The sequence below is a fragment of the Bombyx mori genome, chromosome 6 (genome assembly GCF_030269925.1).
Source record: "Bombyx mori chromosome 6, ASM3026992v2".
NCBI classification, from domain to species: domain Eukaryota; kingdom Metazoa; phylum Arthropoda; class Insecta; order Lepidoptera; family Bombycidae; genus Bombyx; species Bombyx mori.
The window spans coordinates 10852788-10867485 of NC_085112.1; the positions used below are offsets into that span (position 1 = coordinate 10852788).

Consider the following 14698-nt stretch of genomic DNA (forward strand, 5'->3'; position numbering starts at 1 on the left):
TACAATCCAGACTTTTTTTCTCTATTACATATTTTGTCGCTTAAGAAACTGTTACATAATTAGGAAGGCGTAAAATGGAGGATGTGACTTTGATGGAGGCGGTTCTTTGAAGTTATCACGAATGAACGAACATTAAGTTAGTGATAAAATACGTTAAGGTTCCGGTCTTGACTTTAGTCTTGTTCAAACTTTTATGTTCGAAATTACGACCCGACTCGTTTCTGATAATACTAATTCTAAATTAGAATCCAAAGCAAACGAATAATAGCTATCGACGTAAATGAGACACTTAAAATACGATAATTTTTATTGGTATTTTGAGGCGAGTGATCACATTAGGGACTGTACTTAAGTGTCATAGACTATGATTGCTTTAATTTCAGATCGACGGCGCTTTTTAATTGCGTAGAAAGGTCAATGAACTCAGGGTTTACCTGGTGCTAGCTGATTACTGGGTCATGTAAACGTTACCACGTGAATGCCACATGCTAAATGACCACAAGCTCTAGGTCTCAATTTTACTGTATAACGAATCTAACACCCCTTAAACTGGAACCATTATCCTTGTAAAATAGTTGAAATTTTTTTTATTGTTTATTAAACTTCTTATAAATTAATAACATTAGTAGCAGGCACTATTTAATATTAGGGCTTAGGAGAATTATTTAAGGTACTAATAAATAGTTGTCTTTATTAAATTTACTCTCGGTGTGCATTATCAAGTTTAGATGAAACGCTGCGGTCGTCAGTTTCCCACACTACTTAAGATATAAATGGTTATTTTATTAATATTGTAATTTTAAGTAAAAGTCCCTAAGTTAAGGCCACACATTATGTGACCACATATTATCATTACGTAAAACCATGTCTCTGACTCAAAAAAATATTTTGTGGCCACGTGTGTGTTCGATTTAAAAAAAATATGCTAATTCACGATATGGTTTATGTCGTCGTGGTCTAAATGATAAGATGCTCGGTGCAAGCAGACATCATTATTCCTAGTGAAATATGTATCTATTCAACAAAGGCACTAAAAATTGAGCCCTTCAAAATTTTAATATTCGTTATTGCTAAACAATTGATTCGTAGGCTTCAAGTCTTAAAGCGGGTTTTTATGTTGTTGTTAACCTCTTAATACCAAGTAGACCGTGAGCTTATTCACTTAACGACGCTTTAGAAAAAAATGCTTTTCTATTATTTTTCTGTCCCTTCTACGTTCGGCAGATAATTTAGTAAAACATTTTATATGATAGACATAATAGTCTCCATAAATCGATTCAAAACTCTACTTCATTAAGTAAGGGAAAAATATGCCTGTTTATTTTTAAGATATTTCGCAGTCACTTTCTGTAATTATTCGAATTAGTTGTATGTACATGTCTTATAATAAAAAAGATGCAAATAGCATCTATCTAATAGCATCTATGCAAATAGATGCAAATTTGTATGGAGTTGGAACGTTTGTTTACGTTTGCCGCTAAGGGCGCTGTTCCAGCTGCATACAAATTTTAGTTAACTTTTACGCTATCGAGAACGTTAAAACACTCGTATTAAGCAAACTAATGCTTTGTCTTTACCGGTAACGTTAGACGCACGATCTTTAATATCACTAACTTCCTTGAGGCATGAGGTCCCAGTCTCAATTGTACTGTACGATTGAGACTGGGACATGTGACTGGTTAGCTAAATGGAAGTACTGATTAATACAAAACGAATAAAACGTTTACCCTGCGCTAAACTTTAATACTTATAAGAAGGGACACGATTAATTCTGACTTCCTATAGAGGAATGGAACATGAAATTCATAATAACATTAGATAGCTGTCATCATATCTATTTCTATAGTTTTGCGATTACAAGACAAGACTTGTATCAGCGAAGCCGGTTTGAAATGCACTAAACTTTCACATAACGTGTAACCGTGGGTGGCACATCGTACTTCAAGCGCTAAAGGATTCGTTTATTTCCTAAAAAATTGGGTAAAAAGAGAAAAATAAAAGCATTTTTTTTTAAATTAAAACCTAAATTTTTATTTTTTTTATTGCTTAGATGGGGCTCCACCTGGTGTTGAGTGGCTACTGGAGCCCATAGACATCTACAACGTAAATGCGCCACCCACCTTGAGATATAAGTTCTAAGGTCTCAGTATAGTTACAACGGCTGTCCCGCCCTTCAAACCGAAACGCATTACTGCTTCACGGCAAAAATAGGCAGGGCGGTGCTAGCCACCTGTGCGGACTCACAAGAGGTCCTACCACCCGTAAAAATTTTATAAATGATCGATAGAAAAACGAGCAGTGTAATAAAAAGTTCTTTTATTTCTGCAAAAAAGCGGGTAGAAATGGCTAGCAAGGCTTTTTTATTAACACTATCCCTTTGTTGGCTTTGCCTGGTGGCAGTGGCGGAACCGGGCGTGTCAATACGTGGCTTGGCAGGATGGCTGGCGGCAGGGTATGGCAGCTGACGTCACGTCCGTTACAATTACTTTTTTCTTGGTATCATAATCATCATCTGCTCACAATCGTCCACTGCTCTTCATAGGCCTTTACCAAGTTTTTATGTTGTAGTTTTTGTATTACGAAGTACCAAAACCGCGATACTTGCGAACCAATCGCGGTTTCTGGCTTAGAGAGTAAAACAATCGTTAACTATGATTCTAATTCAGAATTTTATCTCACAAAGCTATTGAGATTGGGTAATACGAGTTCTCGACTTATAGATAATAAAGATAGTACGTGGTTAGTTATTGTTATTTGATTGGATTTTGCATTTGATACGGTGTTGTGTGTAGCAACGGCATGGCACACGACACTTTAGTTGTTAGTAGTTAGTTTTTATTTTATTTTTTATTGCTTAGATGGATGGACGAGCTCACAGGCCACCTGTTGTTAAGTGGTTACTGGAGCCCATAGACATCTACAACGTAGATGCGCCACCCACCTCGAGATATAAGTTCTAAGATCTCAGTATAGTTACAACGGCTACCCCACCCTTCGAACCGAAACGCATTACTGCTTCTCGGCGGAAATAGGCGGGGTGGTGGTACCTACCCGTGCGGACTCCCAAGAGGTCCTACCACCAGTGAAAAAGCTTAGCTTAGTTTAGCTTAGTTTTAAGTTACGTGTATTAGATAGTTGGTAGGAAAAAACCAAATTCACCCTTCCTTAGTGGGTAGGGAGCTTACAGCCGGATAGAGGGGTGCACCCCGAGTACGACGACCCGTGATTAATTACAAAGTTGTAACGAAACTCAATTTTGCACCTTGCATGCACCTTGGGTGGCATTTGATTAAAAACAAATATATTTAACTCTTAATCTGCATTTTTCGTTCTTGTAATTGGTGCAGTTTGATACTTAATTATGTACACTACTCGAAGAAATTTAAGCCCGACAGAAATATGCGATAAAAAGTATATATACAAGATAATTTCCTGTCTGTTTCAATATACGTATCAGATATCTAGGGTCGGCAGACTAAAGCACATAAGTCAAAAATTTCAATTTATTTTTTATTACATCATCGGTTTACATTTTGCTCAATGCACAATCTGACTAAAGCACATAAATCAAACTCAAGTATTTCATGGCGTATTCAAGCGGCGTTCTGTATCAACCTTATCAAATCCTAATATAGTCAAACGAACTAAAAAACATAACTGGACTTATGTTCTAAGGAACACCATAAGTACAAAGTTATTAACGTAAGAAGTCTGACTTATGTTATAAAGAACATCAAAATGTAACATTTCTTTAGAGAAAGTGGTTACTTAAAAATATTTATAACGTAAACAATACTTCGGTAAGTGGTTTTAATTTACTAATGTTGTCGATTGTGCACAGTTTTTTGGTTAGTTTTGTGTGAGTGCTTAAGTATTTTAATTATTTAAGATGAATATTCAAAGAGGCAAGAAATTAGTTGAAATGGCGTCATCCACTAATCTGGAAAGCAATGAAGGTATATTTTCACATATCTTCAAAATTATGATTTGCAAATTACGTAATTATATCAATATTATATCATTATAAATAGATAATTAATTGTCTTGTCCTTTTTTAGAAAATGTAAATCAACAGTCGATTTTGAACACAGAGTTCTAGTAGAACCTAGTAGTAGACGATCCTATACCGTCGACATCATCAGGTCAAGTCAGTAGCTTAACATACTATTCTGTACTTGACTTCTCTAGTGATGATTCTGTACGATATCCATGTTATGAATTACCGAGACTTCCAACCACATCAAGTTCAAGTACTTGTGATGAAATTTCAATGAATCCTAATGTGTCTCCAAAAAAGAGTATACGTACTATAAAAAGAGAAAAAAGAATAAAACGTAACTTAGGACAGGCATACAAAACTTTAAAAGGAAAATGTATATCAGATCGCACTATGAATTAAAAAAATTTTTTGAGAAAAAACAAAAAAAAAAGCCCGCTGAGTTTGTTTCGCCGGTTCTTCTCAGGACTGTGGCTTTTTTTGGAACCGGTGGTAGAGATAACATTGTTATTTATATTTTGACATTCAATAAGTGTGTTATACTGACATCTAAGTTGAAATAAATGATTTTGAATTTGAAAGAGTTACCTGTTTGCAGAATGAAATGTAAAGAACGTATACCATTAACTGATAGGCGTGCCATATTTACAGAATATTGGCAAATGGGGTCATATGCAAAAAGATCTGCATACTTGGCGTCTTTAATGGAAATTCAAGATAAATCTAAACAAAGAATACGAGATATTGAACCTGAAAAGCAAAAGCTTAGAATGAAGACATAAAAATACTTTTTTACTGTGCATGGTAAAGGTGAACCTGTCTGCCGAGGATGTTTAATGAAACCGTTAGATGAAAGTGACAATTTTATAAAGACAGTTGCTATGAAAAGGAGATCATCCATTGGGGGTTCTCAAACTGATGATATAATATCTATACAGCCATTACCCATATTCATCGAGAAAAAAAATTATTTAATTTCGCTGCTCCCTTTAATACTAGATATTTTCCATGAATTTTACATAAGTCTTCCCACGTTGGAAACTTTACGAAATACTGATCCAGATATTTAGAAGAAGAAGAATAATAGAATAAGAAGAAGAATTTTAATTAAACATTGAGTTGTTATTTATATTTATGACTTATATTATTATAATATATATCTTAATTGTTGATCTTTTTCACTTAACTCATACTATTATTGTGTTCCTTATAACTTAAGTCATCTAATTATTAAATAATCACATTTACTTTAAAATATTTAATTTTAATAATAAGTTAGTGTTATAGACTTATATAATTCAAATAAACATTATTAAGTTTGTTAATGTATAAGATTCTAAATAGTTTTTTTTAATTCCTGTAAAGTAGAGTTTTTTGACTTATGTGCTTTAGTCTGCTGACCCTAGATATATAAGAATTTTTGCAATCAAATTGACTCGTTATCTGACGTACGGTCAGAATAGTAAATATTTAATTAATTTTATTATATATCTTGCCACACAAATTGCATAATCGATGCTAGCTTGAAATAATCTATACATGTAAATAAAATTGGAGTTTCTGTTTGTAATATTGAAATAACTGCTTGTTACTACATGCATATGAATATAATAATATATACGGTACATACACCAAACTAACATTTTTTACAATTTTTGTCTGTCTGTCTGTCTGTCTGTTTGTTCCGGCTAATCTCTGAAACGGCTGGATCGATTTTGACGGGACTTAATAAGGAGTAACTTAAGCTACTTATATCTTAGAAAAAAAAATCTGATATTTTTTTTCAAATAAATAATGTATTGTTAAATACCACGCGGGCGAAGTGGCGGGCACAGCTAGTTTTAACGAATAAATATTGGCTGTAGGATATTCTTTAATGTAACTTTACGAGGCGCTTTCTCGAAATGAAAGATTTGCATTATTTATTGCGATGTAATGTTCGAACATTATCATAGACCATTAGCACTTGCTCGTCCGAGATAAATAGCAGTAAATAAAATATCGCATGTCATTAGGGTTTTCCTTTATGTAATAGTCTTGTAACCAGAGTTGATCTCAAGCCTACAGACATTAACGCTTGCATACAAAATACAAATTTGTCATTGATGAAGATAGTTGAAGTTGCTAATACAAGTTTTTTGTCTCGGTAATCTGCGTGTGTTCATCGTGAATTACAAAAGATATAGAAATATTAAATGTTTCTCTGAAGAGTATTTTTTTATTGCTTAGACGGGCTGACAAGCTCACGGCCCACCTGGTGTTATGTGCTTAGGAGCCCATAGACATCTACAGTTTAAATGCCGCCACCCGCCTTGAGATAAAGTTTTAATGTCTCAGTTTTTAAAGTACAACGGCTGCCCCACCCTTCAAACCGAAACGCATTACTGCTACACGGCAGAAATAGACAGAGTGGTGGTACCTACCCGTGCGGACGGACCCACAACACGTCCCACTAGTGAAATATCTTAGTTACGGACGTTTTTTCCCGGTTAGGGTACCCCTTCGCATCGCCCATAAGGAATAAAAAAGTAAACTACGCTCCTTTGACAGTATTTATGAGAAAAATACTGGTGATACCAAATGATTCCGCATTTTAACTCAATTTCGAATATTTTTATATGAGATTAGGTGTTTAAATTGAGACACGTACCGTTCCTCTAAGACTAATACTAAGATTAATTCATTAAAAACTTATCAATGTACTATACCGTATAACTTCTCGGTGTATAATAATGCTGTAGACACACCATGTCTTAGTTGGGGCGGTCGTGAAATTTAATTTAATCTCGGCCTTATAATCGTATGTTGTGTCAGGTATAACGAAGCCACGAAGCTGGAGGCACGTCAGACATCCATCAACCGGGAATGTCTTATTTCTTCCTGGTCTGCGGGCACTGCGAACGGTAGTCCGTGAGAGTTAAATTTACAGACACGTTAATATAATTTACAATACAAATCACATTTTTCATTGGAAATGTTTGAGAAAATTCAATTTAAGTTGAAACATATTGATATTGATCGACACATATAAATACTAAAAAAATTTTTTTAAATCCTTCCTAAGCTGATAGCCTCGAGAGGCTATTTCAGCGTAACCTTAGCTAGTAGGTGAGCTCACGGAGCTCAAACCGGAGTGATGCTAACACTGACCCTAGCAAGAGCGGTGCTTCGCAGAATCTACCACCGGATCTGAAACGCGACCCACTGAGACGATCCGACGAGAAACTGTGTCTGTGGGTTAAAATACTAAAATAATAACGCGTATATCAAATATAACGTAATAGGTAATATAAATATGAAAATATACAAACGACAAATAAAATTAAAGAAACAAAAAGTCCACATAGTTATTGCGTAATACTTAATTGTAAATTAACTTCAAGAATTGCTTTGTTTTGCGGGCATTATTTTTCTAAATTTCACAAATAAATTATCCAAATCATTAATAACATAAAAAAATTAGATCTGACTAAATACCAATATTCAGATCACGACCGATTCCTACATATTGGGTAAACATGGTATTTAAAACAGGAGGACGATGTTTTGATTGTGTATATAGCCGTATATTTTTTCTTAATTTTGAAACCCTCTTGTGAAATTCCAGTTCATTCTTAATAAAATTCCGCAATTTCCTGACTAAATGTAATTTGTGACATCATTTCGCATCGGTCACGTAATTTTAATCACGACAACACGATCCTGGATCCCGTTTTACTGTTGCATTCTTCATTAGGCAATTACTTGTGTACACTTAACAGTGGTAATAAGGAAGCACTGAGATTATGTTTTAAGATCAACTCTTATTTAGGCTTAGGCTTATTGAGATGAAGAAATATTCCTAAAAATATTGTCCTTGGCAATTTACCTTTAAATAATTTTGCCAAACATGATTCGTTTAACAATTCCCCCTTAAAGGACAAACCCGAAATCCATACAAACTTGGGCCTGGCGTTACAGTGCTAGAATTTGGGCATAAGTTACAATACCTAAAAAGGTTTCATGAGCCCAATTTTCAGGTCTCCCAGCAATGGCCAAATTGGTAAAATCAGACAATGTTTACATTTTAGGTTATGTTTATTGCTCGAGATATTTTAATAAAAACGATATTTTTGAGGCTGTTTTCTACTAAAGATGAGTAGTTTTTTACGAAACCTGTTGCAGCAACAGGTTGCTTGAAAATAAAAATGGAACCTGTACGAGAAATCGCGCGTTAGGTTGTTTACGAAAACGAACGAAAGCCAAAAATTAAAAACAACGTAATGCGAAACGCGCTGCGCACGAAATGATTTTTTTAAGGGATTTTATGACCTGGTAACTAAGACCTTTAGGTCAGTCTTATTTTAATTTTAATGAAAACTTTTTTATATGAAAAACTATATTTATATGATAACTTTTTTATATAAAATATAAATCATTACGTGCTCCCATATTATCTCATCACATTTCATTTCATTTTATTTCATGCCTTTTATATTTTTATTTTTTATTGCTTAGATGGGTGGACGAGCTCACAGCCCACCTGATGTTAAGTGGTTACTGGAGTCCATAGACATCTACGACGTAAATACGCCACCCACCTTGAGATATAAGTTCTAAGGTCTCAGTATAGTTACAACGGCTGTCCCGCCCTTCAAACCGAAACGCATTACTGCTTTACGGCAGAAATAGGCGGGCGGGAGGCGCGGACTCACAAGAGATCGTACCACCAGTAAAATTATTAATGTAACTACACCATAGAAAAACTCAAAGTACCAAATCGACTTTTTCATGTTATATTTAAGATTGCCAGTTGAAAATATTTTGAATTGTCGCAGTTGCCGACATGATTTCGTGTCATAACTAAATGGCACAGTTATTTATTTCTTTTAATGATTTTTGTTAGTAGATTTTGGTGCTTTACGTTACGTTATTCAATGAGATTAAGTTTATAGTCTGGCGAATCATGGCACAACTAAATAGCGGCAATCCAAAATATCTTCAGTTGGCAACATTAAAGATAACATAACACGATTTGATACATTTTTGTTTTTCTATGGCATAGTCACATTAATATAAAAATGCAAAACTACCCTTTCATGCTATGTTTAATGTTGTCAGTTGTAGATATTTTGAATTGCCGCCATTGTAAGTAGTTGTGTCACGATTCGATGGCCATACTCTATTTACATTTATTAAAATACCTATAAAAACAGTCATTTATCCTAAAGCAAAAGAGTATTAACTATTTTTTACACTCGATTTCCACTAAATCGATCCTATTTTAGGGATGCTCTAATTCTAATCCGCATGTTTGTGGAGCTAGTTACGTATATTGAAATAAGTGTTGCAGATGTTTACAAAGATTGTTTAAAACAAAAAATTGAATTCAACTTATTTTCTACACTTGGCCATTGACAATGAAGCTAAGATTTCAATAGGTTAATCAAGCAAAATAGACGAATTTTTTGGTACATATCCCATTCGTGTAACGCTTAGGCCCAGAATGGGGTTTCTCCTTTGAATGTATTGATTTTTTTTTAAATTAAAAAAGTCTGTTATATTCTTAGTAATAAAATCAAAATTGTAAAATTAAGGAAATATTATGTCCTTGAGGATTCATTCTATTAAAATTCAAGTAAGATACTGTGGTTTCCAATCTACTAAATTAATGTCCAGTCAAGAGGTAAACACGTTTTGATATAAATGCACTTGAAGGAAACCCAACATTCAAACAAGTTCAGGGTTATGAAGTATTATGTGTCTTGAATACATAAAGATACGGTTCATTCTTTCTCAAATATGATCGATCGCGATGGAATCACGTGGGTCCTTTTACGACGTGATCGGCAAACAAAAAATACATTCTCTATATAATAAGTTTCGCAGAAATATCGAGTCGCTTCTTATTGTGAGGCACATCAAACAAAAAAGCCAGTAAAATTGTTTTATGTCGTACGCAATTACTTTTGAAGTACCATTGAAAATTAATATTTTTTATTATATTGTCAAGCAATGAAATCGTTTATTGTAGGCAAATAGACATTTCAAGAAATATGTCCACCCGTTCTCATGTATGACTTGAATGTGTTATATTGATTAATGTTCACATTCCTTGGGAAGTTAGATACTTGCTAACTGAATATTTATTGCTGCGAAATCATTTTGTCAATGGAAGAGTTAAAGTTTTACCTATCTCCATTGGAACCTGTGGTTTGCATTAGATTCGGTGCTAAATTGTGACGCAATCCCGTACCTGCTTGCACATACCTGTACATTTGTATGTCATATTTAAACAGTAATATGTTGATTAGATTTAAGTATTATATTATTATTATGTATACGTTGCTGACTTTATTGTATTGTTTGCAGATATCGAGATGGCGGCTAGATTATGAGGTCCGCTAACAAACGGCATTTAGGTGAGTCCAGAATGTAAATGTGTTATGCAAACAAACACGTTTCAACCGTAAGCACATAATGGGCCTATTCTGCCGGTTAATCGAATATCTATATGAGTTCAAAGCAAAGGGTGCGTCGACTCCGAAGAACAGGGAATCGCTTTGAAACCCACGCTACGTGCTGACAAAACCGTTTATTTATCTTTGAACAATCGATGATAAATAGTTTGGAAACCATGCAACATTTTTTATTGCACTTTCGTAATACCTATTGTCAAACATATAATAGTATTCTCAATCATTTAGTTTTAGAAAAAGTTAAGGCCTTTCTTCAACAACATCAACAAGTTTTGCGATTCTAATGACTATTTAGTTATTCGTCAGCTAGGGACCTTTACTTAATATGTTTTGTAGAATTCAAGGTTTGACCTATGTATTTCTATTCATGTGAATATTTGCCGTACCAGCTTTATATTATTTGGTGCTCCGGACTCTGTGAAATGGTTATGTTCCGTTTGATTACTGTGAAATAGCAAATCTATATTTTAGTTAGGCATTGTTGTGGTTAGTCAAGTAATTTATGTAAAGCCAATTTAATTTGAAAGGACCCTGTTTTATTTGACGTAAGTGGTTAAACAATTAAAATTTATTCATTTGGTTAGAATTCTTCAGATGCATTGTAAAACTTATCTCAGAGAAACCATAATTGATATTCGGAGTTAAAAAAAAAGAATTTATCATATGTATCTTCAATACAGCAAACATATGTGCCTCACAATTATTTATGATCTTTGATTTGTTAGTAATGTCAGTGTACTCAGTCTATTATAACCTTTTTCTTTGAAGTCCCACCTAACCAAAGAACTTTCGTTTCATTGCACCCAACATGACTCTTGAATAATTTATGCCGGTAAATACATTAAATATTTTCCAATTTGCTGGACAAGTACATCGAAAAACATTTTTTGTGATGTTCTGGTATTAGTTGCTATATTGAAGATCAATACTGAGACAATGAATTAATTAATCTATACTAATATTATAAAGAGGAAAGATTTGTTTGTTTGTTTGTTTCGAATAGGCTCCGAAACTACTGGACCGATTTGAAAAATTCTTTTTCCATAAAAGCCGACATTGTCCCTGATGAACATAGACTACTTTTTTTAATTTTTTTTTTTGGTTTCATGTGTGTTTTAATGTTTCCGAAGCGAAGCGAGGGCGGGTCGCTAGTATATTATAATAGTAGTGAAAATTGGGCAAATTTCTATCAGAAGGTTTTCGTTCAAGATTTGTATTCAGATTACAATTATGATTCAATTCAGTTCAGGTTTGCCATGGTATGTATTTCGGGAGTTTTAGAAAGCAGCAGTCTAAACTTACAATTATTTAGTTGGTGGTAGATTTTGCGAAACATTGCTCTTGCTAGGGCTAGTGTTACAGGTTGAGACGGTGATCTAACTTACCCACCGTAGTTCGTATTTTTTTTTCCTACCTTTTTTTTTTTTATTGCCCTTGTAGGCAGACGAGCATACGGCCCACCTAATAGTGAGTGGTTACCGTTGCCCATGGACTTCAGCAATGCCAGGGGCAAAGCCAAGCTGCTGCCTACCGCTAAAACCTATGCTGATAACCTTGAGAGACTATATCAGCGTTACCCTAACGTGTGAGCTCTCGGGGCTGAAACTGAAGGTGCCGCTAACACTGACCCTAGCATGAGCAGTGATTCGCAGAATCTACCACCGGATCGGAAACGCGAGCCACTGAGAAGATCTGGCGTAGTTGGTGTAGGCCCTCCAGCTACCAGTGAATAGGTAGGGGGAAAAACTAGTTAGTTATCGTTTAAAGTAATTCTTCCTACCAACTGTTAGGTGGATATCTAATTAGATAATAAGGTAACATGCCCGCTTTTCTTAACATCTGTGGCTAGAGATTTAAGTAAAGTAATGGCTATGGACATTTATTACATTGAAAACCATTATTTGCGAAAGACAAATAGGTCTTTAAGCAAAACCAAGCAAAATCCTTAACCTTCATTTGAAGAACAATACTGACAATAAAGCAAAAAACTTAGACAAAGAAAATGAATATTCATAGAGATAAATAAAAACTTAATTGCTACCGCATCCAATAGGTATGTATCTCCGGTGAATGTGACGTCAAATAGAACGTAATTTGATTGTTAACTATACACAAAAAGCATTAAAATAAATATTATTATAATGTTTGACATTCAACGCGCACACACACTTACGAACGGCAGTTTTGTATCAACTAACTTCGTCTCATTAAGCCGAATTTACATTACGAAATTAGTGTCGTGAAATTAATTTCGTGACATTAGTTTTACCAACAGTTTCACGTGTAATTTAATACTTTCGTAATGCATGCATTACTTTCATGCATGAAAATTAGTTTCGTGCCCTGCGCGATTTTTTGGTGAAATTAGTGTCATGCAACTAATTTCATAGTGTAGACGCGACGTGAAACTAATGTCGCGAAAGGGCCTGCGCTGTGCGGACGTGTGTATTGTTAGTTCGGACGCGCTTCAAGCGTTGAAAATGGCAAAGCAATGATGGAGTACAGAAAAAAAATACAATTCATTAATGAATATCAGCGACAAGAGTGTCTCTGGGACCCGAAACACCTACAATATAAAAATAGGCATGCCCGAGATGCGGCCTACAAAATAATTATGGAAGCCATGGAGATGCAATATGTCAAAGAAGCATATATATAAGCATTTCTTTAGCTACATTGAATATAGCAAAATATAGCTTTGATGCTGGCGGCGCCATGGTTACTGCGTTACTGTGGATTTCGCGACAGTAATTTTTTAACGAAATTACTTTCGCATATATCGAAACTACTTTCGTGAAACTGAGCTCAACATGCATGACACTAATTTCGTAATGTAAACTCGGCATCAGAGTTTACTAGTTTTCATTGTAATATTTTATTTTGTAATAATTATCGTGAATAATTTCCAATGCATTTTCTTCTAGACATATATTAAGCAGCTGGTTATTCGAAAGAAAATCTAGACTGCATATTTGAAGTAAGGCAAGAGACAGGACACATATAAATAAATACAACAATAGTTCACGACCTCCATCGAGTATCATGTATCACGAAAATTGTAAAATTTAATGATTTCCATAATTACGAAGCGATAAACATAAACACTAAATACATTAGTTTTTATATCTTTTCTGTATCAGTTGGTAACATCATTCTGAATGTTTTTGCCGTGAAACATTCAAGTATTTCTGTTTGACAGTCACTATTACAATACATTTATGACTTCATCCCCATGTTTCAAAATAGATGGCATTTATATTATAGAATCTATGGGGCTGCGTTAATCACTATCACAAGGCGGTATTTATACACAAAATACCTATATTTTTGTTTTACTGGTGGTAGGACCTCTTGTGAGTTTGGGCGTGTAGGTACCATCACCCTGCCTATTTCTGCCGTGAAGCAGCAATGCGTTTCGGTTTGAAGGGTGGAGCAGCCGTTGTAACTATACTGAGACCTTAGAACTCATATCTCAAGGTGGGTGGCGGCATTTACGTTCTAGATGTCTATGGGCTCCGGTAACCACTTAACACCAGGTGGGCTGTGAGCTCGTCCATTCATCTACGCAAAAAAAAAGAATTATTTTCATGTAACAAGCAAACTATAGTAAAGCTTAGAATATCAGTGGAATTTTCATTTACGATTCCTTTCCATATGATTTGAAATTTAAAAGTTTCGATACCTATCTAAGAAAGCGGCCAAATTGAATAGACCGGTAGTGAATCTACAAGTATTATGTATACTTACAACATTGCGCAACGCGTGCGTGATTGAATGCCTTATTGTGAAAAAAGGTGAACGCATTTTATTTGAGTATTACGAACAAAAAAAAAAAACCCTTGCATTGGCAGCTTCAACAATTATGTCACTTATGTAATTTTTGTTTGTGATCTAGTTCAATGATATGATACAATGTCAACTTTACAATTTTTTGTTATACCTTCATTTTATTTTGATAAGCTTAAACTTTTTGACGGTTGATAGGATTTGTTCGTACTTTTCTTGTAGAAGTGGCGCCTCTAGGTTGTTTTCAATTTTGCGGCCAAAAAAGTAACGATTTCAGTAATTTAAACTTTCTCTAATTTTTCATATATTTTTTTGTATTTAGACATGTTCAGAATAAAAAATGATTCATCACAATCAAGTACATCACTCATTTATTGATAATATTATATAATATTCATTTATATTTTTCATTTTACGCATTTGATAACGCCAACACGGATGACAATATAAATAGGAT

At 34.4% G+C, this 14698-nt stretch overlaps 1 protein-coding gene and 1 long non-coding RNA gene across 6 annotated transcripts in view; both read left to right on the forward strand.

Annotated features, from left to right (window-relative positions):
* Positions 1 to 14698, forward strand: part of LOC101741348 (cadherin-99C) — a 171500-nt gene that overhangs the window by 44934 nt on the left and 111868 nt on the right. For all 5 annotated transcript variants that reach the window (XM_012689959.4, XM_062669108.1, XM_062669106.1 and 2 more), the window contains one exon: positions 10349 to 10398. The gene's annotated coding sequence lies outside the window, so the exon portion shown is untranslated. The remainder of the gene's footprint in view (positions 1 to 10348; positions 10399 to 14698) is intronic.
* Positions 3464 to 5333, forward strand: LOC134199008 (uncharacterized). The gene is made up of 2 exons (XR_009973324.1): positions 3464 to 3800; positions 3890 to 5333. It is a non-coding gene; the product is annotated as an uncharacterized LOC134199008 (long non-coding RNA).